General features: G+C 46.9%; 1 protein-coding gene across 1 annotated transcript in view; it reads right to left on the minus strand.

Annotated features, from left to right (window-relative positions):
- Positions 1-26595, minus strand: part of LMAN1L (lectin, mannose binding 1 like) — a 142644-nt gene that overhangs the window by 23299 nt on the left and 92750 nt on the right. The gene's annotated exons all lie outside the window — the stretch shown is intronic.

A 26595-nucleotide genomic window follows, 5' to 3' on the forward strand; every position in this document is an offset into this window, starting at 1 on the left:
GGATGCGGCAATCCTGGGTGGCAGCAAGTTGCTATTTTTAGGCTGGAGGGCAATCAATAACCATTCTCCCCAGGCTGAGAATACCAGCCCTCAGTTCTCAAGCTTTATCTTGGCTGGGTATCAAAACTGGTTTTGATTATTTAAATCATTTTTAAAAAATCCGCATGCGGTTCCTCTTATTTTGATACACAGCCAAGATAAGCACACGGCTGGGAGCTACAGCATATAGCCGAGGGCTTTATCTGTACTGAGTATCATAATATGGGGGACCCTACACCAATTTATTTATTTTTACTGTACAGGTAAAGTCACACTGCGTATGACGCGCACAAGTGTAATGTGAGAAAATCCTGCATTGCACTCGGTTCCATGTAAGACAATGCTGCAACTCACATCTGGGAGTTTTTCCTCAGCCCTTATGGACTGAGGAAAAAAATTACAGCAAGCTACGATTGTCTGAGTCTCCTATCTCTCGCACCCATAGAAGTCTACGGGTACAAGAAAAACATCGGACTGCACTGGGATGACAATCAAGTGCAGTGCAATATTAAAACAGGCTGACACTGGAGGAGATGGGGGAATTAATCTCTTCCTCTCCTCCGCAGCTGTGATACGACTGCAGGATTAGATTACAGTCACATGACACTCGACTTACACTCGCAGCAGAGCCTGAGCCGAGGGTCATTAGAATATCGTATCCGATGCTCTCGCATCGGATGCCATACACCAGTGTGGCCCCAGCCTACAATATAGACATGTAAAGCGCCTGTGAATGGAAGCAGTCAACGGACATGCTGACACGCTGTCATTCCATGTGGGGGCACGACTGACCGCATCCAGTCACAGGTGCCAGTGGGTGTGGAAAGCAGTACATATTCAATGATTGTTAATTAGCTTCTCCGGAAGTAAGTGCGGTAACTGAAAGCAGCATACTACCATGACAGAGGCTCTGTAGGTACACCGCATGTGTAGCGCCCCTGAGACCCTCAGGGCACTACAGGGAACTGCATCCTCTTGGGGATGCAGAACCTACTCCCTGGGACCTGGAGTACCAGTGCTGATTCCATCAAAACGTGACCAAAATCCTAGTTCTCTACTCCACACTGGGCATAGAGGGTTAACCATGTAAGGGAATGGTCGCCATGGGAACGAATTCCTGGGTATAGCCAGCCTGGTGGGAGGGGTCAGTCAGTCTGTAATGAGTAAAGACTCGAGTAGCACACAGGAGAAGTATGCGGACGTGCCTGAGCCATGTCCGTGTAACGGTGACCCTGGGGCAAAGGAGAGAGGTTGCCAGGACGAGTACTGAAGATACCGCTAGGAGCAGAGCATGCACGGGGCACAGGGCCCTAGGTCAACGTCAGTTTCAAACGGTTTGAGAAATACCTGCCCGGTGAGGATACCTTCACGAACTTCACGAACCAAATAATCCAGGTGCATCAGCAGTAAACTAGGATCGGGGTTCGGACACTTACCTCCCCGCAGGGTCCGCACTGCCCACCGTATGGAGGAGACGGTACCCCAAAGGGACAGTCGGGGCCCAAACGCTCCACGCTACGGGGACCCAATCAACTGAAAGTGCCGGGGACAGAGCAACCTGGGTCACTACATTGGCAGTGGTCCTCCAAGGAACCTGAACCAGCAACTCGAGTCCACAGTGAGTAGAGACTGTTAAAGACAACTTGGTGTCATCTCCCAGTCACAGCCCTACCTGCGGAGGGCCTACCATCACAGCTACTACTACCACCAGCCATGGGAGTACCCACATTCAACAGCGGCGGTTCTCCATCCATAACCACAACCCGCAAGTGGCGTCACATGACAAAATCTCTTAACTCCCCTGTAAATACCCCCCATTACAAAAGGGGCCCAGGGCACGGAACCGGACAATGGCTACCAGAGAGATTTTCCCATTTGTTACTGCCCGGGACCGAGTACCCCATATCCCTGGGCGCTACACATGCGCTCCTATCCCTTCCACCACCATTTTTAATCTCTGGTTTCTGATCCCCATAGACTTATATGGGGACCGGATTTTGGACAGAACCGGATTTTAAAAAAAAGATAACAGGGACCCGCCGGTCCCGGTTATCTGCAAATCTGCTTATCTCTAATTGTTACCCATTTGCTTGTCACTGTTGCTCATGAATATGGAGGACTAAATGGGAACAGATTTACTAGTCCTCTAGTAATAATCTCCAGGATATGGCTGATTATTTGAAACCACAAGAACTCATCTTCTGGGGCTAAACGTTTTGATTATGGTCTTCCAAGAAACATGACTATACTTATTAAAACTAGTGTCCAGTAATTTTCCAAACTTTACAAAATATTGTAGTGATTTGAATAACTATCAGTTGCTTAAAAAAATGTTTCATGATTAAGAGTGGATGCACACCAGAAACGCGTTGATGTACACATTACTATAGCATTATGTTTGTAAATACCTGATGTCTCGTGTACAAGAATTTTTCAAGTAATAAAGAAGTTGTCCATTTGAGCCGGACTATTTTGTTTCTCTTAAAAAAATGTTTCTTACTGTAATCACATCATTAGAAGTGGACAAGGTCTAATAAAAGTCAGAAAAGGTTAGATCAAGGTGAATAGGATAATATAAAGGGAGAAGTAATATTTCTAACAGCTACACACATTACTAATGTTAAACAACTCATTAGTAATTACCATCTATGTCATTATTTTGCATATTGTAAAGGTGGAGTTTTACTTTAATTACTGTTAATTGTGTAAAAGGGAAGTAGTTAACATAGACTCTCAAATTAAAATGGGATGGATGAAAGGGAGGGAGCAGGAAATCTTCTCTCTCCAGATGGAACCCCTAAATAAAACACCATCTGTGACCAGAATATATTACTAACAGCTCTGGCAGGTGTTTATGCTAAGCAGTCGCTAACTTATCATTTTGTACAGATTGTTTCAGGGATCCAACAAGATGTGTGTTATTGACAGGGCTATACCACGATCTTTCTGGCCAACAGACAGTAACATTTCCTGTGCGGCATCACAGAATGGTATAGAATGGAACAGTCTGTCATCAGGAGAAAAACACGAGCATGTGGTATGATAAAGAAAACGTAGCTTTGATCGCAATGGCTTATTCTGCATGATGACCTATAGCAGATGGGTGCAGAACTGACGAAGGGCCTGATCTCTGACTGTTTTCTCCTAAAATGGAGAAAGACAAAACTTGCCCTGTAATCTAATTTAATGACTAATGAAATAACATTACAGATAGCACAATAAACATACTATATATAATACATTGATACACATTGCCTATATAGCAGAATATCCGACACACAGCAGTAGTATTTTGAACATCTACATTGCCATCACATAGTGCACTGTTCCAATATAGCAGTACCACATAAAATCTTGTCGGCATTAGGGATAATCGAATATCACAAATATTCGGCAATATTCAGCTTCGCGAATATTCGACGAATAGGTCGCCACTATGCGAATATTCGATGTGCAATGTTAGTTTATGGGAAGCCCGAATAGTTAGTATTTGGCAGCTACTTGGGTTTCCCATAGACGTACATTGCACATCGAATATTCGCAAAATTGTCGAACAGCGGCGACCTATTCGTCGAATATGGGCATAGCCGAATATTTGTGGTATTCGATCATCCCTAGTCGGCATACATTAGCAACTCTGTTATCTGGGCTATGTAATTTCAGGATTATACCACAAGTTTATAGTACCTGAGTGTTGTTAAGTGATATTTACAAAATAAGTAATAATTCACTAAGGTATTAATTTTGCCCAGGTGCCCCCAAGATTATCTTGCTCCTGCATTCACACTACAAGCAGGTTCTGTGCCCACTGTCCTGTTTTGGACCATAACCACACCAGTTAAGGAAGGCATCCAGCTGACTAATAATAATAATAGCTTACCCAGCCCAATTTCTATCTACACAACATTCATTTATGGAACATTGGAATAATTTAGGCCATCAGATTGTTTCTCATTCCTCCTAAGGAGCAAGAGGAAAGATGGAAACACACAACTATCCAAACTAAGGAAAGAGTGCAGTGGTTGACAAAAACCCAAAGTGAGTAACCATATAACAAGAGCACAAGTGGACAAAGGAGAAATAAAAATACAAGCAAGGGAAACATATAACCAACCTAATAGAAAATAGAAGGAAGGTGAAGAAAAGGCAAATGAAGATCTCAAAAGATCCCAAAAAGATCTCTGTCAATCAGCAGTCAAAATCCCTAGGTGTAAAAGTGGATCTCCTTAGAACTGTTCACACATAAATATACCCAGCACTGAATGCTGAAAACAGGAAATTATTTAAAGCCATACCCAGAATGTGATTGCAAAGACCAAATGAGCAAGTCATAACACTTGTGACCGCAAACCAAACAAAGAGAAACAAATGTAGAAGTAATAGACCTTCAGCATTGGGACAAGGACAAACTAATCTATGGCTCAAAAGAAAAGAGAAGGAAACAAACTCTGGAGGAGAAGGTCACCGAATCAAATCCAGAGGCAGGACAATGGCTTCTAAATATTATTGTCCTACTTCTCCATTTGCATAACCAGACCTCATCTGAATTGGAGTGAAAAGTGAACAAGGCATAGCTCGCAATTAAAACCTTGAGTGGGAAAGATGGGTGATAAGCGTGCTGAGCTCTGGTGGGGGCCACACCCCTGATATGTTCTACAACAAGGAAAGATGCTCATATAATCTTTTATTACACCACTTTTATTTCTAGTGAGGGGATCTGACTGTAAAAAACCTTCTCAATCTCTTATCTTTCTATTAGTAAAATCTGTTGAAACTAAAAATAAATTCAACTTAAATAGTACGGAAAATAGCATTTTCTTTATTGTCAGCAAACTTATTCTAAATCTTCAGCTTCAAGCTCAAACTGAAAAGCATTTGAAACTTCATGCATAAATTTCCTGTAAAAACAGGAAACAAACTACAACCTTTTAGATCTACTGAAACTGTAAGGTTGCACTGGTCTATGTTATAAAAAAATAACTCTTCACTGCCTGCACTTTAAAAATAAATAAATAAGTAAATAAATAAACAAATTTGAAGAAAACTCTCCATAACACAGACCTGGGCACAGTCCAGTCCCTGGACCACACTTGGTTCTTTGGCTGTTACCCTCTGGACTGTGAACCAAGACAGTCTGAGGGCTGAAACCAGTGGCCCACAATCAGCACTATGCGGCCGCCCTTCCACGCCTGGCATTTTGATTTTACTACTATCTGCACCCTGAGGATGCACACAGCAGTGAACACAATGGCAGAGGATGATGCCATTGTCGCCTTCTATCATCATTCAGCATGTACATTGGAAACAGCAGACGCAATGGCATCACTATATTGTATCTATTGTGTGAGCCATCATACTGTGTGGGGGGCTTTGGTGGCCATCATATTGAGTAGTGTACTTTGTGGGGCTTTGGAGGATAACACTGTATTTAGGGTGCCTGTGAGAACCATCATCTATGTGTGGAGGGCTCATGTGTAAGAGAGTAAATTCAAGTAAACATTGCCATCTACTGGCTGATGTTAATAAGACCAAACAGGAACTAAAGAAGTCAGTGTGTGTTTCATAGAGGGAATAGTTTAGAAAACATGTCAGGTGACAGTCGTGTCACAGTGACTAAATATAAAAGGCCTGACTGGGCCAAAAGGAGCAGGAATCAGCATCTAATGATTCAATGTTTCAACGATTGATGGAAAAGTGTCTTGGAGACTTGAAGTTTGAGGCGACGCTAATATACCTCAACGACATCATACCTAATCCACCACATTTAAGAAGCACAGTGTTAGACTTGGGCAGGTGTTAAAGAGGTTTCAGTAAAATAGGCTAAAAATAAAGCCTTACACGTGTCATCTGTTCTAGAAGTAAACTGAATTCCTGGGACATACAGTCTCCAGCCAGGAAGTGTACTTGGCCAAAGAAAAAATGGCCACTGTGCATAAGTGGCTACGCCTGCAACATTGAGAGAATTAAAAGCATTCCTTGGCCTGTCAGGGTTTCATAGAAGGTTCATTAAGGACTTCATAAATACCAGAGGACCACTGCATGAGCTATGGAGGGGAACATCAGGAGATTCCAAGAGTCAGCCGATCCAAGGGGGGCCAAGACAACAAGAGCCCTTCAAAGCACTGAAACTCACATTGACAAATGCTCCTTTCCTGGCCTATGCAGACTTCTCTCAACCCTTTGTGCTATACACAGATGGGGATCTCTATGGTCCTGGAGTGGTGCTAGCCCATGAACGAGTGATTGCCTATCCTAGCCGTTCCTTATGAGACTGAGAGGAATCCCAAGAATTACAGCGCATTCAAGCTGGAGTTGCTAACCCTGGTGTGGGCTGTGACTGAGAAGTTTGCAGAGTATCTGTTGGAGTCGGAAGTCAATTTGCTTGCACATCTGGAAAATGTGAAGTTGGGAGTGTTGAAACAACAAAGGATTGCAAGAATGTCTAAGTACTATCAGATATCTTACCAGTTAAAGACTGAAAATACGCATGCGGAGGCACTATCCAGACTAACCCATGACCGACCGACTCAGGATGTTGATGAAGAGTTGGAGGGAAATGAGACCCCAGACTTCCGACTGTTTGTGACAGGTCTTGTGGCCTCTTAAGAGTCAGGAGAAGAATATTAACCAAGTCCTGAATAGCTGAATGGGTATAATTGCAACAGTCCAATCTAGAGCTGGCAGAGCTGCAAAAGTGGGTGACCCCAGGCCAGAAACCTAACAGAGAATAAAGGGGAGCCCCCCGTGCTTTGCAGACACTAGGCCAATGGGAGCAGCTCTGTATGAAGAATGACCTGTTATACAGGTGGATACAGTTGCCCAGAGAATCTGGAACTACGTGGCAAGCAGTGATTCCAGAAGGGATGATGTGGAGCCTAGAGAAGGAGGCGCATGGGAGGAGCATGCACTTTGGAGCAGAAAAAACCTTCCATTGGTTGCAGTGGCTCGTGTACTGGTCTCAACCAAGTCATGTGGTAGTAAAAGTCTGTTGAAAAATACCGGCAATGTGAGCTAACTAAGCATCCAGAACAGACATCTGAATCACTCGAGGTTTACTATCCCATGATCGGCCCATCTCATAACAGTTGCGAATATTGTCTGGTGATGACAGACCACTTTCCAAAGTTCGCGGTTGTGACTCCAACCTGAGACCATACAGTCGAGTCAGCAGCCCGAACCATCTACCGAGACTTCATTTGTGTGTATGAGTGCCGGAAGAGGATCTATTCCGACCAGGGTGCATACTTCCAGGAAACAGTCATGAAAGAATTACATCGACTCTACAGTATCGGGAAGCCTCGTACAACACCCTACCACCCTCTGGGACCTGGAGCCTGCAAACGCTTCAATACATTGTTACTAAAGACGCTTAGAACACTGGAGAAAGATCAGAAAATGAAGTGGCCCAATTATGTTCCAGAGTTGGTGTGGGTGTATAACAACCGAGTGCACGCCACAAGTGGTTGCACGCCAAACACCCTGCTATTTGGCCATACCAGCCATGAAAGCACAGAATTGGAACTCAATACAGATGAAGATTGCATCAGTATAAGCACATCTACATGGGTGTGAAGACATCAGTACAGGCTGCAGACATTGAAGCGGTTTGTTAAACAAAAGTTCAAGGAAATGAGCCATTCAAACGTGACCCTAAAGCAGGAGACACCATTGCAACTTGGTCATTGAGTGCTCTGGGGGCAAATTAGATTACAGATTGGAGGCAACTCCTCACCGAGTGACAAGAAGAGTACACCCTTACAATCCAGTGAATCAATTCCGACCTGAAGGAGAGGAAGAGGTCCTGGGAAGTGTACTACACTGTAACATGCTCTGTCCCTATGTGTCTGCAAAGGAGAGCAAAGAAATACTGCTCGAGGAAGATGTCCAAATACCAGAGATGAATAGTGGGTAGTACCAGCAGTGTTAAAGGGGTTATCCGGCTTAATTTGCTTTTTTTTATTATTTCCCTATTGGGCTACATTGGGGCAGGTAAGTAGATAGAGACAACTTACCTGCCCAGCTGTCAGCCCCTCTCCCCCGGCTCAGAGCGGTCATGTGACCGCTCCTGATGCAATTTTGCTGCTTCCAGTCATTTCATGTCAACATGGGCAGGGCCATGTTGACATGCAAATGTGGAAACAGCATGTCGCCTCCCTGCTGGGCGGCTTCAGTGCGGTGAGCCCCGCCCCCCTTCCCTGCACCCTCCCACGCATTCCCCCGCACCCCGTACTCTGCCGACAACCTCCCCCTGCACTGCTGTGGGACCCGTGACCTGGGAGAGGGGCCTGGCGGCAGCTGCAGCGGTGTCAGCGCCAGCAACGGGCCCCCTGCTCAGGATCACACATTCAAATATACCGGCATCACAGATCACAGATGCCGGTATATTTGAAAGTGCTGATGAGAAGGAGCGTTGCGCTGCTTCTCATCACTGCACGCTGTCTGTGCTCTCTTCAGCACAGCGGTGACGTCACTACTGTGCTAATATGTCCAGAGCACAGACAGTGCGCGAACGTGCAGGAGTGGCGGGGACCGAGGACGGGTGAGTATGTACTCCCTATGGGGGGGGGGGAGTCGGTGCACAGCCCGATGTGTGTGTGTGTGTGTATATATGCGGTACACAGCCTGATGTGTGTGTGTGTGTGTGTGTATGCGGTACACAGCCCGATTGTGTGTGTGTGTGCGGTATACAGCCTGATGTGTGTGTGTGTGTGTGTGTGTATGCGGTGCACAGCCCAATGTGTGTGTGTGTGTGTGTATGCGGTGCACAGCCTGATGTGTGTGTGTATGTGTGTGTATGTGTGTGTGTGTATGCGGTACACAGCCTGATGTGTGTGTGTGTATGCGGTACACAGCCCGATGTGTGTGTGTGTGTGTATGCGGTACACAGCCTGATGTGTGTGTGTGTGTGTATGCGGTACACAGCCTGATGTGTGTATGTGTGTGTATGCGGTACACAGCCCGATGTGTGTGTGTATGTATGTGTGTGTGTGTGTATGCGGTGCACAGCCTGATTGTGTGTGTGTGTATGCGGTACACAGCCTGGTGTGTGTGTGTGTGTGTGTGTATGCGGTGCACAGCCTGATGTGTGTGTGTATGCGGTACACAGCCTGATGTGTGTGTGTGTGTGTATGCGGTGCACAGCCTGGTGTGTGTGTGTGTGTATGCGGTGCACAGCCTGGTGTGTGTGTGTGTGTGCGGTGCACAGCCTGGTGTGTGTGTGTGCGGTGCGGTGCACAGCCTGATGTGTGTGTGTGTGTGTGTGTGTGCGGTGCACAGCCTGATGTGTGTGTATGCGGTACACAGCCTGATGTGTGTGTATGCGGTGCACAGCCTGATGTGTGTGTGTATGCGGTACACAGCCTGATGTGTGTGTGTATGCGGTACACAGCCTGATGTGTGTGTGTGTGTATGCGGTGCGCAGCCTGGTGTGTGTGTGTGTGTATGCGGTGCACAGCCTGGTGTGTGTGTGTGGTACACAGCCCGATGTGTGTGTGTATGTATGTGTGTGTGTGTATGCGGTACACAGCCTGATGTGTGTGTGTGTATGCGGTACACAGCCCGATGTGTCTGTGTGTATGTATGTGTGTGTGTGTATGCGGTGCACAGCCTGATTGTGTGTGTGTGTATGCAGTACACAGCCTGGTGTGTGTGTGTGTGTGTATGCGGTGCACAGCCTGATGTGTGTGTGTGTGTGTATGCAGTACACAGCCTGATGTGTGTGTGTGTGTGTATGCGGTGCACAGCTTGGTGTGTGTGTGTGTGTGTGCGGTGCACAGCCTGGTGTGTTTGTGTGCGGTGCGGTGCACAGCCTGATGTGTGTGTGTGTGTGCGGTGCACAGCCTGATGTGTGTGTATGCGGTGCACAGCCTGATGTGTGTGTGTATGCGGTACACAGCCTGGTGTGTGTGTGTGTGTGTGTGTGTGTGTATGCGGTGCACAGCCTGGTGTGTGTGTGTGTGTGTGTGTGTGCGGTGCGGTGCACAGCCTGATGTGTGTGTGTGTGTGTGCGGTGCACAGCCTGATGTGTGTGTGTGTGTGTGTGTGTGTGTGTGTGTGTGTGTGCGGTGCACAGCCTGATGTGTGTGTGTGTGCGGTGCACAGCCTGATGTGTGTGTGTGTGTATGCGGTGCACAGCCTGATGTGTGTGTATGCGGTGCACAGCCTGATGTGTGTGTATGCGGTGCACAGCCTGATGTGTGTGTATGCGGTGCAGAGCCCGATGTGGTGTGGGGTGCAGAGCCCGATGTGGTGTGGGGTGCAGAGCCCGATGTGGTATGAGGTGCAGAGCCCGATGTGGTGTGGGGTGCAGAGCCCGATGTGGTGTGGGGTGCAGAGCCCGATGTGGTGTGGGGTGCAGAGCCCGATGTGGTGTGGGGTGCAGAGCCCGATGTGGTGTGGGGTATAGAGACCGATGTGGGGCTGTTATTTGCAATGCTGTAGTGATAACAGGTCAGGTGCTGGGGCAGAATATACTGACAGGGAATATGTGTGCAGGAGCGGGCAGAGGGTGGGGCTGGACACTGAGGCCGGGCGGTGCCAGTTCTGACTGAGGTTTTGCACAGGAAGTGGTCAGTTTGCTGGAGCTGAATGTAAACAAGAAGCTGCAGAGAATAAAGGGTGAATTCAAGAGGAACAAAAGTTAGAAAACAAAAAATAACAATGTAGGGGTGTTTAATATGACAATACAGCACAGATTAGCTTAAACTCAAACATTTTTGTTATGTCGGACAACCCCTTTAAGAGAAGCACCACCACAACTTCAGACTGAAGCAGAGCCACACCCAAGTGTAGTGCTGGACGATCTGAGTGTTCCTGATGAGACAAATCAAGAGGAGCTTCATAGAACTGAGCGCGCCACTGCTGGTGCCCCACCCACGGGTATGCAGAAGATGACTTTATCTGGCAGCATATAATACAAAAGATGCAAGAATGTGAACAACTGCTGGCCACATTGGGCTCAGTTATGAAGAACATCAAAGTATGGAATTACTTTTCTCGCCCAAGGACTAGCAAGCTTAAAGAGAGGAGGAATGTAAAGGGATGCAAAAGTAAATGCAAGTAAACATCAGCTGGCCGAAGGTAAAAAGAGAAAATAAGAACTAAAGAGCTCAGTGTGTGTTTCCTAGAGGGAAGAGTTTAGAAGACATGCCAGTTCAGGTGACAGTTGTGTTGCAGTGACTAAATATAAAAGGCCTGGCCTAGCCAAGAGGTGCAGGAGTCTGAATCTAGATTTGGTAGAGAACAGTTGTGTGAGCAGCGGAGTAGGCTTGCAGCCGAACATCCGTGACCTGAGCAGAGTGAAAGATTCGTTACCTGAGTTGAGAGGAAGATCCGCGACCTGAGCTGGGTAAAAGAACCGTTATCAAAGCTAGTGGAAGCCTGTGACCCACACCAGTAGAAGTCCTTGATTAAGACCAGACTACACCAGTCAAGGTACTGAGCCTCGACTTCGTGGTCAATCTGCAGACTGCACTTATCATGGTAAACAGCATCAACTTCGTGATCAAGCTGTGGAGTACGCAGATCAAGAACTGGGATGTTGCTTCCTGACCAAAGATATGGTATTAAGTGGCAACTGAGGTTGCACTCAGAGAATGAAGGCGGCAACCTGGTAAAGTGTGTGCAGAGATCCCAAGTTTTGGACTTGCACCCTAGCGAGTAGCGTCTCTGACCCCGCTAGGGCCTCTAAACTGTAGAGTATTGTTAAGTTAAGCAGACTACAGTAACAAAGTTTCACTGACGTTTCCCTGCTAGAAGAATCTAGAGTACGATAACGCCGACAGTGATCGTTAGTTAGTGATAGGAGTAATATCGTATGAATGATACTGTGATTATATTCCGGATATCTGTGTTTCTGAGTTATCCTATGTGAAGTACTGTGATTTACCACTGTTACTTGTGTCATATCATTATCTCTCATATAATCCTCAATTTGTATAAAGTGAATAAAACTGTTGGTTCGTTTACCACTGACTCCTCATTCTCTGAGCCGCTGCATCTGATCACCTGCTTTACACATGTGGCCCATGCGGAAAATTAATTGCCCACCCCTACTCCATAGTAATTCAGTGCAAGGCCCTACACACATGAGGCAGTTTTCTGGGTCCAGCATACCATATCTTTTTGTAGCAGATATTCGGACAATGAACATTTGCTTGGCTTAGATTACATAATCAAAACACACATTTGTATTTTGAGATCATTCTGTTATGCCGTCTGTTCTCGCTAAACTCATGGTTGAGATTATTTTCAGCGGATATAAAAAAAGAAAATATTAATAGAGAGAGGTAAGAGATAAACCGCACATTTGTGTTCTTGGTTATAGATATTAGGAAAAAATGTGCATTCACAAATGAAAGGTGATAAACGGTCTTTTTATCATACACGTCAATGAGCAATCTGTTACACTTTTTATCAAAAGATAATCTGTTCATACACATGCGAAAACTGTCAACTGAAGAACTAATTCTCCTGACCCCACTATACACATGCACACCCATTTCAGCTGAGCGTGCATGTTTATCTCAATATAGATCAGTGAATAAGCAACTGCAGGATCCTTTGGACAGTGGCTTAACTTATTTGGGAAGAAAAACATGGATATTTTAATATGTGCCATCATTCCTTTGTTGTAAGGGGACTACAATATTTACACCTGTGGTTGATAAAGGACATAACACCTTTAAAGGCCACGTCTCACTAAGCAACATCGCTAGCAACATTGCTGCTGAGGCATGACTTTTGTGACGTAGCAGCGATGTTGCTAGTGATGTCGCTGTGTGTGACATCCAGCAACAACCTGGCCCCTGCTGTGAGGTCGTTGGTTGTTGCTGAATGTCCTGGACCATTTTTTAGTTGTTTCTCTCCCGCTGTGAAGCACACATCGCTGTGTGTGACAGCGACAGAGCAACAACTAAATGTGCAGGCAGCAGGAGCCGGCTTCTGCGGAGGCTGGTAACCACGGTAAACATCGGGTAACCAAGAAGCCCTTCCCTTGGTTACCCGCTATTTACCTTCGTTACCAGCGTCCGCCGCTCTCACACTGCCAGTGCCGGCTCCCTGCTCTCTGCACATGTAGCAGAGTACACATCGGGTAATTAACCCCATGTGTACTGTGGCTAGGTGTGCAGGGAACAGGGATCCAGCACTGGCAGTGTGAGAGCGGCGGACACTGGTAACGAAGGTAAATATCGGGTAACCAAGGTAAGGGCCTCTTGGTTACCCGATGTTTACCGTGGTTACCAGCGTTCGCAAAAGCTGGCTCCCTGCTGCCTGCACACATAGCAGAGTACTCATCGGGTAATTAACCCGATGTGTACTGTGGGTAGGTGTGCAGGGAGCCAGCGCTAAGCAGTGTGCGCTGGTAACTAAGGTAAATATCGGGTTGGTTACCCGATATTTACCTTAGTTACCAAGCGCAGCATCACTTCCACGCGTCGCTGCTGGCTGGGGGCTGGTCACTGGTTGCTGGTGAGATCTGCCTGTGTGACAGCTCACCAGCAACCCATGTAGCGACGCTCCAGCGATCCCTGCCAGGTCAGGTTGCTGGTGGGATCGCTGGAGCGTCGCTTAGTGTGACGGTACCTTAAGTGTCAACCTCTCTAGGCTCTTGATAATTCGTTATTGTTTACAGTTAACATCAATGCTGATGAAGTGCCATGAGACCAACAAGGATTCATACACACACTGGATTATTTACTGTGGGGCAAGAGAGTTGTATAATGGAGATACTTAGGTGCTAATTCATTAATACAGTGATATAACTGACAACCAGCATGGATTCATGGAAGATAAGTCATGTCTAACCATAATGTTAGGGTTCTATGAGGAGGTAAGTGCAAATCTGGAAATTGGTAATGCAGCTGATGTGCTTTATCTGGACTTTGTAAAGACATTTGCTGCTGAACCACATAACAGTCTAGGTACACTCTTTAAATGGGCTATTGGCAGCAGTTTAAAAGCAATGCAGTGCAGGCGAGGGTTTTGCATCTCAGAAACAAGTTTCCACAAATAAGCTAGGCCAAGATCAAGGATGGAATTTTCGTGGGGCCTCAAATAAGGTAAATTATTAAAGACACTGATTTTGACAAAAGCTACGCAAGACTGAGGCAGTGGCATGAGAGTCGTTTAAAGATGTAAAAATGTAGCGTGAACTTACTTGGCAATCATAAAGCACCAAACTATAGAAATGTTGTGACTGAGTTATTACAATGCTACAATACAGTTAGTGATGGGCGGACTCGCAGATAACCAAGACTGGTGAGTCTCTGTTATCTGGTTTTTAAAATCGGGTTCCGGGACAGATGACGGTCCCCATATAAGTCTATGAGGACCAGAATCCTCAAAATATTGGTAGAAGGGATAGGGGGATGGGAGCAAGCATGCAGTACTTACCGAGGCTCCGTTGCGGCTGTACACTGCTCTCGCGGGTGCTCATTCACTTCCGCGGCCGCGCATTATCGTTCATGCAAATGCACTGTTTTCCCCACCCACTGACATCTTTGGTTGCAATCAGACGCACCCCCACCCTGAGCATTTTTTTAAATTATTTATTTAAATAATTAAAAAAAAAGTTGCTTGCAGTTCCTCCTATTTTGATACCAAGCCAAGATAAGTGCACAGCTGGGTCTGCAGCCTGTAGCCGAGGGCTTTATCTGTGCTGGGTATCATAATATGGGGGGAACCTATGCCAAATATTTTCTGTATTTCTTTATTTTTACTGTACGATATAGACCCGCAGACAGCGCCTGTAATTGGTTGCAGGCAGACGCTGTCATACAGGCTGGGGGCACGTCTGACTGCAAGCAATCACAGACGGCAGAACGGCCAGTTGGCAGGGAGAGCACTGCATATCTAATGGAGGTAATGAGAGGCACTGGAGGTGAATGGGCGGCCACGGGAGCAGTTACAGCTTCACCGGAGCCTCGGTAAGTATGAAGCGTGTGCTTCATTTTTATTTTCTTTATTTTTCCTTTATTTTTTTATTTCCTTAGTTACCTGATATGGATCAACACCCGCAATCCCAGACCGAGGTCCAGCACTCTGGTAAGTTTGAAACCGCGGTGATCTGGACTTTTACCATCCGTGTCCATCCATTACTAGATATAATATGTCTCTCAAGATACATTTCTTGGAATCAAGATAAGACTTTTTCTCCAATAAGGAGATATCAGTGACCAGCACGTGGAGTGGTTTCTGCATGACATCGCACTACTTAAAGGCCGTTATAAAGGGAAATGGAGCCCAAAAATTCTCATAGACTACTGTTGGGGACTAAAACGTGGCGCACCTGGAGCTAAATATTCAAGAAAACTTAAACACATTTTTTAAAAATAATAAAAAAAAACAACTAAAATTTATAGTAAGTAATTTCTGTTACAAATAAAAATTCTCAAAAATGTAAACACATTACTCAAAATTCCTGCCAGATAGAAAAATTCTGAAAGCAGATTTCGAATCAGGGGACGGATTACCATAAGAAACAGCCTATTTCAAGCATTTAACACAAAAAAAAAAATTCTAAGTCAGTGTTATTAAATGAAATAGTTAGACATATACGGTAGTATAAAATTCACTAAGTTTCAGACCTTGAATGAATGGACTCGCTAGAGTATGATTCGCCAAACTCATTAAAGGGAACCTGTCAGGTGCAATATGCACCCAGAACCACGAGCAGGTCTGGGTGTGTGGCGCCCTGGACAAGCCAGGTCGTCACAGGTACTGCAACAACACACCCCACACCCCGGTTAGGCACATCAGCCGCACACACAAATCCTTGTTGCCTCCCTCCAGGGGCTGATGTCCCCACCAGGTGGGGTGGAGCCAGGCGGTTGGCCCCACCCACTGAGGAGTTCACAGTCCTGGAGGCGGAAAAGGAAGTCAGTGCAGAGTGCAGTTAGGGAGAGTGAAGTGGTAGTGGAGCAGACTGACCGTGTCCGGGTACATGGCCCGGGCACCTAAGAGCAAGGTTGGCAGACGGTGGTGACCGTCTGCAGGAGAGGCCGATCGACGCGGAACCGTAGGACCGTGGTCGGGCGGTGGCCCGCCGGTACCGAACCGGGGAGCGAAGAGAAGCCAGCACCATTCGGCAGGGCCTACGGACCCCGACCAAGCTTGGAGTCGCCGTTAAACCGGGGTTTCCCAGCAGCAAAGACCCGACTGAAGGCAACCGTCCAAACCGAAAAGGGAAATACAGCTACCGCCAAGGCTAGAATTCCCTAAACCAGAGCCTGCGGGCAAAGGGAGCTCCTCCGGCGCCTATCCAAGCTGGGGTGGGAAGCCATCGGAACCGAAGGAACTTTACAGGTGCAGGGAAAGGCAGTCACCGCCAACCGACCGGGAGTGACCACCGCAGCCGGCTGCGGGACCCGTCTATCCAGCCATTTGTTTTACCAGAGACTCCGTATACGTTATTGGCTGAGTGAGTACCACCGTGCCCTCTGGCACTGCGCTGCCCCCGCGACCCTGCACCTCACCGTCCCTGCACATCCCCGTCACCTCACCGGGCCCCGGGACCACCAACCCACGGAGGGGAGAGAAACATCTCGGCTGCTCCCTGTCATCGCTTCCGGGATCCCCGTCCAGAGCAGCGGTGGTGTTCCAACCTCACCACAAACCGTGGGTGGTGTCACGAACCGACTTCCCAAACCCCAAAAACTATCCCCTTTCACTCACGGGCGAGGAGCACCACTCGAGTCTCCGGGTCCGGTCCACCGCCCACCCGAGCGTGGTGAGCGCAGTGCCCTCCCCGCCCGCGACAGGTGCATATCAGTGATTCCTGCCTAACCGTCCCTGTATCTAGTAGAATAGATAAAGGAATCTTTAGAAAAAGTATTTCTAAAGATCGTATATTATATGCTAATAATCACGGGGACTAGTCCCGAGGACGTTTGTTCCCTTAGCTAGTTGGTCACATAGCATGGTAGCACACCCCTGTGGGCTTACTAACATGCTAATGAGTATGCAGTGACGCGTACATACCTCACTGTTTATGGCAGCCGGGGGAGGATGGATGTGCCATGCGCATGATCCGGAGTACCCAGGACTTCCGGTCATGCGCACTGTACCTCACTGAAGCCGGGAAGCCTACACCCGGTATCAGTTTAGTGCTCATGATCGGAAGTCCTGGGTACTACAGATTATGTGCAGAGCGCATCCATCCTCCACTGGCTGCCATTAAGAGTGAGGTATGTGCACGTCGCTGTGCATTTATTAGCATATTAGTACGCTCACAGGGGTGTGCTACCATGCTATGCGGGCCGGCTAGCTAAAGGAACAAACACCCTCTGGACAAGTCCCCGCGCTCATTAGTATATAATAAACGATCTTTAGAAATATTTTTTCTAAAGTTCTCTTTATCTATGGTACTGTATACGGGGATGGTTAGGCAGGAATCACTAATATGCACCCAGAACTGCTTGTGGTTCCCATTAAGAGGTGCATGCCTGTTTCTTATAAAAAAGTTGTCTTTTGACCCTACCATGACAAGGTCCGGGATCAGGGATTACTAGTTAGGCTTCTGCTTATTATTTTAATGATACACTTAAAGGTACAGAGCTGTGGACCAATAAAAAATTTTGGGGGAGTCACTAAGTATCACATTTATTATCTAAATCCAGACACATAACATTTAATCACACTAGGCTTACAACGCTGTGCTCCTATTCAGAAAGCAATGACCTTTAAGGGGAACCTGTCTTTTAAACATTTTACTAACCTGCAGGTTTTTGGTTAATCTACAGGTTAATAGCATTCTAAAGCCATGCAGGAGCCATATTGAAAACCTGGCTTCTGGGTTTCAGTCAAAGAAATGCAGTCAACGTGGCATCAGTCATGGCTCAGTACATTGTGAGCGGCAGCTGTAACTACACCCCTACACTGACTAACAGCCGTCTCAGCAGAGCTTCAGTACAGAGCCGGCTGTCAGTTAGTGCCAGGGTGTGGTTATAGCTGCCACTCACTATCACAGAGCAGTGACTTAGGCTAGTTTCACACATTCAGCTTTTCGCCGGATTCGGCGGACTCTAGTACAGTGTATACAGTACAATGGCAGCGCGACAAGCTCCGGTCACATGCTGTCATGTGACCGGAGCATGTGACACGGAAGTTGCCGCGCTGCCATTGTACTATATTACACTGTACTGGAGTCCGCTGAATCCGGCGAAAAGTCGGATGTGTGAAACTAGCCTAAATCATTTCTTGTGTGATTTTCTTTATTAATTATTCAATACAGTTACATTCTGAAATATGAGAATTTACTCTCAGACCACGTTCACACCTTCAGGATTGTATCAGCATTTCGGCATGTGTTACACATCTACATCCCGACAGAATCTTCTAGCAATGTATGTGTGGTGCACAACACGGTAATCATTGCAGAGGATTCTGCACAAAGAAAAGCTGCAGATTGCAGATACAAAAGCATTGGCTTTGGTCCTTAAATTACAAAAAAGTTGATCCAGGTCCAGATCTGCTGATAAATTTGAATAAAAAAAATCCCAATTTCAGCTAGCGACATTCTGACAGCTCTATGGCAGATTTGCCAAGGACAAATTTTGGGCCTTATGATTATGACCATGACCTAAAGGGCACTTTACATGCAACGACATCGCTAACGAGATGTCGTTGGGGTCACGGAATTCGTGACGCACATCCGGCCTCGTTAGCGACGTCGTTGTGTGTGAAACGTAAGAACAACCTCTAATGATCAAAAATACTCACCTAATCGTTGATCGTTGACACGTCATTCTACTGTAATCCCAAATATCGTTGCTGCTTTTGGACGCAGGTTGTTCGTCTCTCCTGAGGCAGCACACATCTCTGTGTGTGACACCCCAGGAACGATGAACAACACCGTACCTGCGTCCTCTGGCAACGAGGTGGGCGTGTCTTTCCTTCGGCTGCTCTACGCCCCTCCGCTTCCATTGGCCGCCTGCCGTGTGACGTCGCTGTGACGCCGCTCAAACCACCCCCTTACAAAAAAGGCAGTTCGCCGGCCACAGCGACGTCGCTAGAAAGGTAAGTATGTGTGACGGAAACTAACGATATTGTGCGCCACGGGCAGCGATTTGCCCGTGACGCACAAACGATGGGGGCGGGTGCGATCGGCAGCGACATTGCTAGCGATGTCGCTGTGTGTAAAGTGGGCTTAAGACTTAAACAAAATTGATGTCACCAAGACCAAATAAATCAACACTTATAATTTATGTATTGACTTCTTAGCTGACAGCAGGAATAGATGTAGGTAATCTGCTTCTGAGTAGAAGTGAGAATATTTTCTTACACTGACACAAACTGATCTTGAAGTTACAATAACTGTTAACGGGAAGAAAAAATGTATAACTTTTCATTTTTAGTAATTAATCTTTGCGTAAAACATTAAAAGCCATAGTGCTGATTTATTAAAGGGGTTTTACAAGGTTATTGAAAACTATTTATATTGCGTGTGTGGTCATATAGTCCAAAATCCTAATATTCTCATTTCATAAATCATCTTTTTATGCTTTTACAGTACCGCTTTGTTAAACAATATATGAGGGACTGCTAATAAGTCTTTGGCTTTGTGATCTTTTGTTTCTATGGTAATGAATGTTACATCACATGAAAGCTTTGTGTCTAATATATGTTTTCAAAATTTTGTGTTTGTTGCTTATAGCAACAGTGCTCTACGCATGCGGGAAAACAAAATGGCGAGTCTAATGCGATATTCACAGCAACTAATAGCAGAGGAGTGATAATATTCTTGTTTCTGCAAGGAAAGTCCACAAAGGATATTCATGGTGAGATGTCGCAGACATTGGGGGATCTATTCCCTTCATATTCCACAGTTAAGAACTGGGTTGACAAATTTAAAATGCGCCACTTCAGCAGCAATGATGAGGAACGTCGTGGATGACAGAGTGATTGTTGTTCCGGAGATCGTCGATGCTGTGCACAACCTCATACTGGAGAATCAACGAATTTCAGCTAAAGGAATAGCAGACATCATGGGGATTTCCCATGAACGTGTTTGTGTCGTTATCCATGAACATTTGGACATGAGTAAGCATCAAAGTGGGTCCCCAAATGTTTGACAACAGATCAGAGAAGCATGCGAGTGAAAACTTCCCGGTCCATTTGTCAGCGTTTCCAGACTGATAATAACTTCCTGGATCGACTGGCCACCATGGATGAGACTTGGATTTATTTGTATGACCCTGAAAAAAAGGAGTATTCAAAAGAGTGGAGGCACAGTGGTTCTCCTCGTCCAAAGAAGTTCAGGGTGCAAAAATCAGCCACTAAGGTGATGGCGTCTGTGTTCTGGGATAAGGAGGACATGCTGCTAGTCGACTACCATCAATGTAAGGTATTACATAGAACTTTTGGAACAATTGAAGGCAGCTCTGAAGGTCAAAATGCACGGCAAGCTGTCCAAAGGAATCTTGTTCCTGGAAGGCAACGACTCCACCCACACTGCACAAGCGACCACAGCAAAACTGGCATAGCTGGGCTTCCAGCTGGTTGACCACCTACCTTATTCATCAAATATAGCTCCCTCCGACTATTATGTGTTTCCAAACCTAAAAAAACACCTCAAGGGTACCCAATTTCACACCATTTCTGATGCCATGGCTGCTACGTATGCCTGGTTTGAGGCAGAACCAAAATCCTTCTTTCTGCTAGGCTAATGTGGCGCCCTGGACTAGCCAGGTCGTCACAGGTACTACAACACAACACCCCCACCCCGAGATAGGCACATCAGTCAGACACAAATCCTTGTTGCCTCCCTCCAGGGGCTGATGTCCACACCAGGTGGGGTGGAGCCAGGCGGTTAGCCCCACCCACTGAGGAGTTCACAGTCCTGGAGGTGGGAAAGGAAGTTAGTGAGAGTTCAGTTAGGGAAAGAGTGAAGAAGTGGTAGTAGAGGAGCAAACGGACTGTGTCCGGGTACATGGCCCGGGCACCGAGAGCAAGGTTGGCAGACGGTGGTGGCCGTCTGCAGGAGAGGCAGATCAACGCGGAACCGTAGGACCGGGGACGGGCGGTGGCCCGCCGGTACCGAACTGGGGAGCAAAGTGAAGCCAGCACAAACCGGCAGGGCCTGCGGACCCCGACCAGGCTTGGAGTCGCCGTTAAACAGGTCAAATCCGTTAGTGACCGGAACCCCAGGGGTTTCCAAACAGCCAAGACCCGATTAAAGGCAACCGTCCAAACAGCGAAAGGGAAATACAGCTACCGCCACAGCTAGAGTTCCCAGGGCCAGAGCCTGCGGGCAAAAGGGCTCCTCCGGCACATATCCACGCTGGGGAGCGGGTTACCGGTGGGAAGCCATCGGGACCGAAGATACACAAAAAGTGCAGGGAAAGGCAGCCACCCCCAACCGTCCGTGAGAAATCACAGCAGCCGGCTGTGGGACCCGTCCATCCAACCGTTTACCAGAGACTTGCATCCATTTGTGGCTGAGTGAGTACTACCGTGCCGTCCGGCACCGCGCTGTGCAGTCCAAGCGCCCCCTGCACCTTGCCCGACCCTGCCTCCCCGTCACCTCTCCGGGCCCAGGGACCACCAACCCCACTACCCACGGAGGGGAGAGAAACATCCCAGCTGCTCCTTGTCATCGCTCCCGGGATCCCCGTCAACAGCAGCGGTGGTGCTCCAACCTCACCACAAACCGTGGGTGGCGTCACGGACCAAATCCTCCAAACCAAACTACTCCCCTTTCACTCACGGGCGAGGAGCGCCGCTCGACTACCCGGATCCAGCCCACCGCTCGAGCCGCCGAGCAGCAGTGCCGGACCCGAGCGTGGTGAGCGCAGCGCCCTCCCCGCCCGCGACACTAACAGAACTTGGAATACTGATGTAAGAAGTGTGTTGAGAGTGGATAGTATGTAGAATAAATGTAAAGTTTCATCATCCTATCTCGTTTTTTAGTGGGCAAAGCCAAAGACTCATTAGCAGCCCCTCGTAATCTATTAGCACAATTAGTGCTGTGCTATCAGTTTATTTTCGTTTTTGTTAAAGGTAACCTGTCACTAGATTTTTGAGGTATAAACCAAAACTAGCACCTTAAGCAGTGTGTTGTGCTTCATTCCATAAAGATGCATGTCATCCCCTGACTTCCCCTGTACAGCTCATAAATACCTTTTAAAAAGCTCCCTCGCTGTATGTAAATCTTTGGGTCCTTGAATGTGGCTCCTGTCCCTCCACTCCGAGCTGATGGCAGTCCTCTTGTGATGATTGACTTAGATGACACTTCCTGTGCCATCCACGTCGCCATGCAAAATCTTGAGCCTGGCAGAGACAATGGCGGCTCATGCAGGCGCACTTCGCTATGCCCTAAAGAGGGCAGAGTAAAATTCATAGGTGCGCATGCGCGAATTGACGAGGTCTCATTTTGACATGTATTTTCTTAAAAAGTACACCAGCCTTAGCAGATTTAAGAGAAATATTTAGTAATGTATGCATTTTGTATTGTACAGGACAGAATCCAAAGTGTACAAGCTGAGATGACTAGGTCTGGTGACCTGCTCAGCATTTTAGTGGGATGGTTGGGCAAGATTAGGACATGAAGGTTTGACAATCTTGTCATCTATTCTTGGGAATTCAGGGATGCCATATATAACTATCATTGGATCCCTTTCTGGAGGATTAATAGACAATGTACCCGTGGAACGCAACATATCGATAGCCTCCTGATGAACCCCAAATATCGTTGAATTAAAAGGGGGAAAACGCGCTGAGGAAGAGGTGGAAGAATTTTATACCCTGGGTGACCTGATAGCGGAGTGCTCTTAATAAATGGGAGTAATTACACCTCATATAAGTTTTATGTGCACTGGAAACCCATTTAGGTCAAATATTGGCGAATGTGAATCTATATTAATTGAACTATGGAGTCTCGTTGAAACTGTGTGATATTAAGATCTGCTGACACAGATGGGTAAATATCCAAAAATCAAGAAACTATCAATGGACTATATGACCGCTTATTGGATTAGGTCTGTCTTGTCTGGATAAGTGTTGCTATAAATGGCTTGCTCCCTGCTTTGCGCCTAATATATCTTTTTTTTTTCTTCTACCCCTGGGGGGCCATTGTCCTAATACCTATTCTATTTCTGTAGACTATCAGCCGAGGGGCCTACGTTTAGGGATAGGTAGGGTTTGAATAAGTACAACCTACGTTTCTCGGGGACACCAATAACGTAGGGTGTTCCTCCGTGGGTAGGTAGCATATTACATGGGATGCTAGCAGAGGCAACTAGCATAGTGCATTGTATTTAGTACTAATTTTATAGTAATACTAGCTGTACTACCTGGCTTCACCCGGGTTTATAACTGCTGTTAACAAAATAGAATGTATTAACAAAAATGTATTCTGCACACAAAAACCACAAAACAAATAGATATAAATGTAATTATAATGTCTGTCTCCCCCTCTGTATATATCTCTCTGTCTCTCTCTCTCTCTTTGTCTGTCTGTCTCTTTCCCTGTCTGTCTCTGTCTCTTTTTCCATCTGTCTCAATCTCATTCCCTGTCTGTCTATCTCTGTCACTTTCCGTTTGTCTCTTTCAGTGTCTGTCTCTTTCCCTCTGTCTGTCTCTTTCCCTCTGTCTGTCTCTTTCCCTCTGTCTGTCTCTTTCCCTCTGTCTGTCTCTTTCCCTCTGTCTGTCTCTTTCCCTCTGTCTGTCTCTTTCCCTCTGTCTGTCTCTTTCCTTCTGTCTGTCTCTTTGTCTGTCTCTTTGTCTGTCTCTTTACCTGTCTTTGTCTGTCTCTTACCCTGTCTGTCTCTTTCCCTTTCTTTCCCTGTCTGTTTCCCTGTGTCTGTCTGTGTCTCTTTGTCCGTGTCTGTCTCTTAACCTCTCTCTTTCCCTGTCAGTTTGTCTCTTTGTCTGTGTCTGTCTCTTTGCGTCTGTCTCTTACCCTGTCTATGTCTGCCTCTTACCCTGTCTGTGTCTGCCTCTTTCCCTGTCTGTGTCTGTCTATTTCCCAGGCTGCATTGTGACATGCCAACATTCCATTTAAGGGCATGGCTGTGCATTCTTCTGAAGTTCTGGCTGCACTGTGGCTATCAGCTCCATTCGCTTTAATGGAGGCAGGTTTTTGGTGAATAACTGTAAAGCGCAGGGTTAAAAATTTCCCCTCAAAACATAGCCTATGACACTCTCGGGGTCCAGAAGTGTGAGTGTGCAAAACTTTGTGGCTGTAGCTGCGATGGTGCAGATGCCAATCCCGGACATACACACACACACACGCATACACACACACACACACACTTAATAATTGCTGTTAACAAAATAGAATGTATTAACAAAAATGTATCCTGCACACAAAAAACACAAAACAAATAGATATAAATGTAATTATAATGTCTATCTCCCCCTCTGTATATATCTCTTGGTCTCTCTCTCTCTTTGTCTGTCTGTCTCTTTCCCTGTCTGTCTCTGTCTCTTTCTCCGTCTGTCTCAATCTCTTTCCCTGTCTGTCTATCTATCTCTTTCCCTGTCTGTCTATCTATCTCTGTCACTTTCCCTGTCTGTCTCTTTCCCTCTCTTTCCCTCCTCAATCTCTTTCCCTGTCTGTCTATCTATCTCTGTCACTTTCCCTGTCTGTCTCTTTCCCTCTCTTTTTAATGTCTGTCTCTTTCCCTCTCTTTCCCTGTCTGTTTCCCTGTGTCTGTCTCTGTCTCTTTACCTGTCTGTGTCTGTCTCTTAACCTGTCTCTCGCTTTCCCTCTCTTTCCCTGTCTGTCTCTTTGTCTGTGTCTGTCTCTTACCCTGGCTGCATTGTGACATGCCAACATTCCATATAAGGGCGTGGCTGCGCATTCTTCTGAAGTTCTGGCTGCACTGTGGCTATCAGCTCCATTCGCTTTAATGGAGGCAGGTTTTTTGGTGAATAACTGTAAAGAGCGGGGTTAAAATTTCCCCTCAAAACATAGCCTATGACGCTCTCGGGGTCCAGAAGTGTGAGTGTGCAAAATTTTGTGGCTGTAGCTGCGACGGTGCGGATGCCAATCCCGGACATACACACACACACACACACACACACACACACACACACACACATACACACACACACACATTCAGCTTTATATATTAGATTGTATTACTCCATTGTTATATATTTTGTATTGTCTTTTGGGTATAATTTTTTAATTATATTAGAATAAAGTAATTTTTAAAAACAATTAGGCTATCAATATATTTGTAGTCTGTTAAGGACCCTAGTTAAATAATCCAAAAATGTTTGGGTACTGTATAGTTTGGTGACAGATCAGTTTTAAATTCAAAGTGGACACCTACTTTAAGACATGCAGTAGTTATTTTAGATACTATGAAATATTTAAGGCTTTGGGCACATCTTTTAAATTCCATGTGTGCCGTCCCCGTGCCAGCAGCCGTGCTGCTCGGATCCGGATCTGCGGTATGGCTCGAGGGACTCTACCGGACCCGGGGGTCGCGCGGACACTTTGAATAAAAAGGGGACGTATTTGTACGGATGTTGTTGAAAACTATCTATTTGTGACGCCACCCACGGTGTGTGGTGAGGTGTAGCACCACCGCTGCTGTTGTGGGGCTCCCGGGGGCGATGGGCTGGCAGCTGGATGTTAACCCCTCCGTGGGTAGGGATGGATGCCCCTGGGCCCAATGTCTCTGTGCAGGGGATGGTAATGGCAGGGGCCGGCGTACCCGGTCAGACCGGGGATGTTACTCACGGTTGAATAAATCACACAAGTCCTTTGGTAAACCAAGGTGATGGTGGCCGGCTGCCGCGGCTGGGGGTGTATTTCTGGTCCCACACCGTGCCGGTGGTCAATGTCCCTTTCCTCTGCACTTTGTGTTTTCTGTGATGGATTTCCCGGTGTGTAACACAGGAGTCTGCTCCCGGTCCTTTGGTTGGGAGCCGTGCTCGTCTGACGCTGACCCGTGGGATCTACCGGGCCCTGGCGGATGCCCTACCCCTCTCGGTGGGTGGTTGTCTACTTTTCAGGAGTTAGGTTGGGACAGGACCTAAAATCGTGCCCTCAATTGGTTAATTAGCTAGGCCGTTGGTGCCGGTCCTGGCCTGGCTTCAGGGTCCAAGTACCCCCTTTGTGTATGGCTTCTGGGTCGGTTCTCCAGTGTCGGTACCAGTGGGCTACAACCCTGCCCCGGTCCACCTCGGATCTTTGGCAGTCATCTTCCAGTCTCCTGCTGGCACTGACCACTGTCTGCCAACCTAGCCAGTACGCCGGGGCTCCATCCCCGACGCCTGTCAACTTGAACCCTCACTTCAACTGACTGAGCTTAACTCCTCCACTAACTCCAAACTCTAAAACTCTTCTCTCTCCTTTTCCCGCCCCGGGTTCTCCAGACCCCTAGGTGGGCGTTCTCCTTCTGCCTGGTCCCGCCCACTGGTGTGTCTGTCCTTCCCTGAGGGGGTGAGTAGGGTTTTGTCGGCTGGTTTAACCCTGTGTGGGAGAGGTGTTATGCGGGGGCCTGTACTGTGTGACTACCTGGTTTTGCCAGGGCGTCACACATGTACTAATGCATCAATTAAGACCATCCATGTAAAAAATAATAGCTAGGAATGTGTGGT

This window comes from Anomaloglossus baeobatrachus, chromosome 4 (genome assembly GCF_048569485.1).
Source record: "Anomaloglossus baeobatrachus isolate aAnoBae1 chromosome 4, aAnoBae1.hap1, whole genome shotgun sequence".
In the NCBI taxonomy this organism is placed as follows: Eukaryota; Metazoa; Chordata; class Amphibia; order Anura; family Aromobatidae; genus Anomaloglossus; species Anomaloglossus baeobatrachus.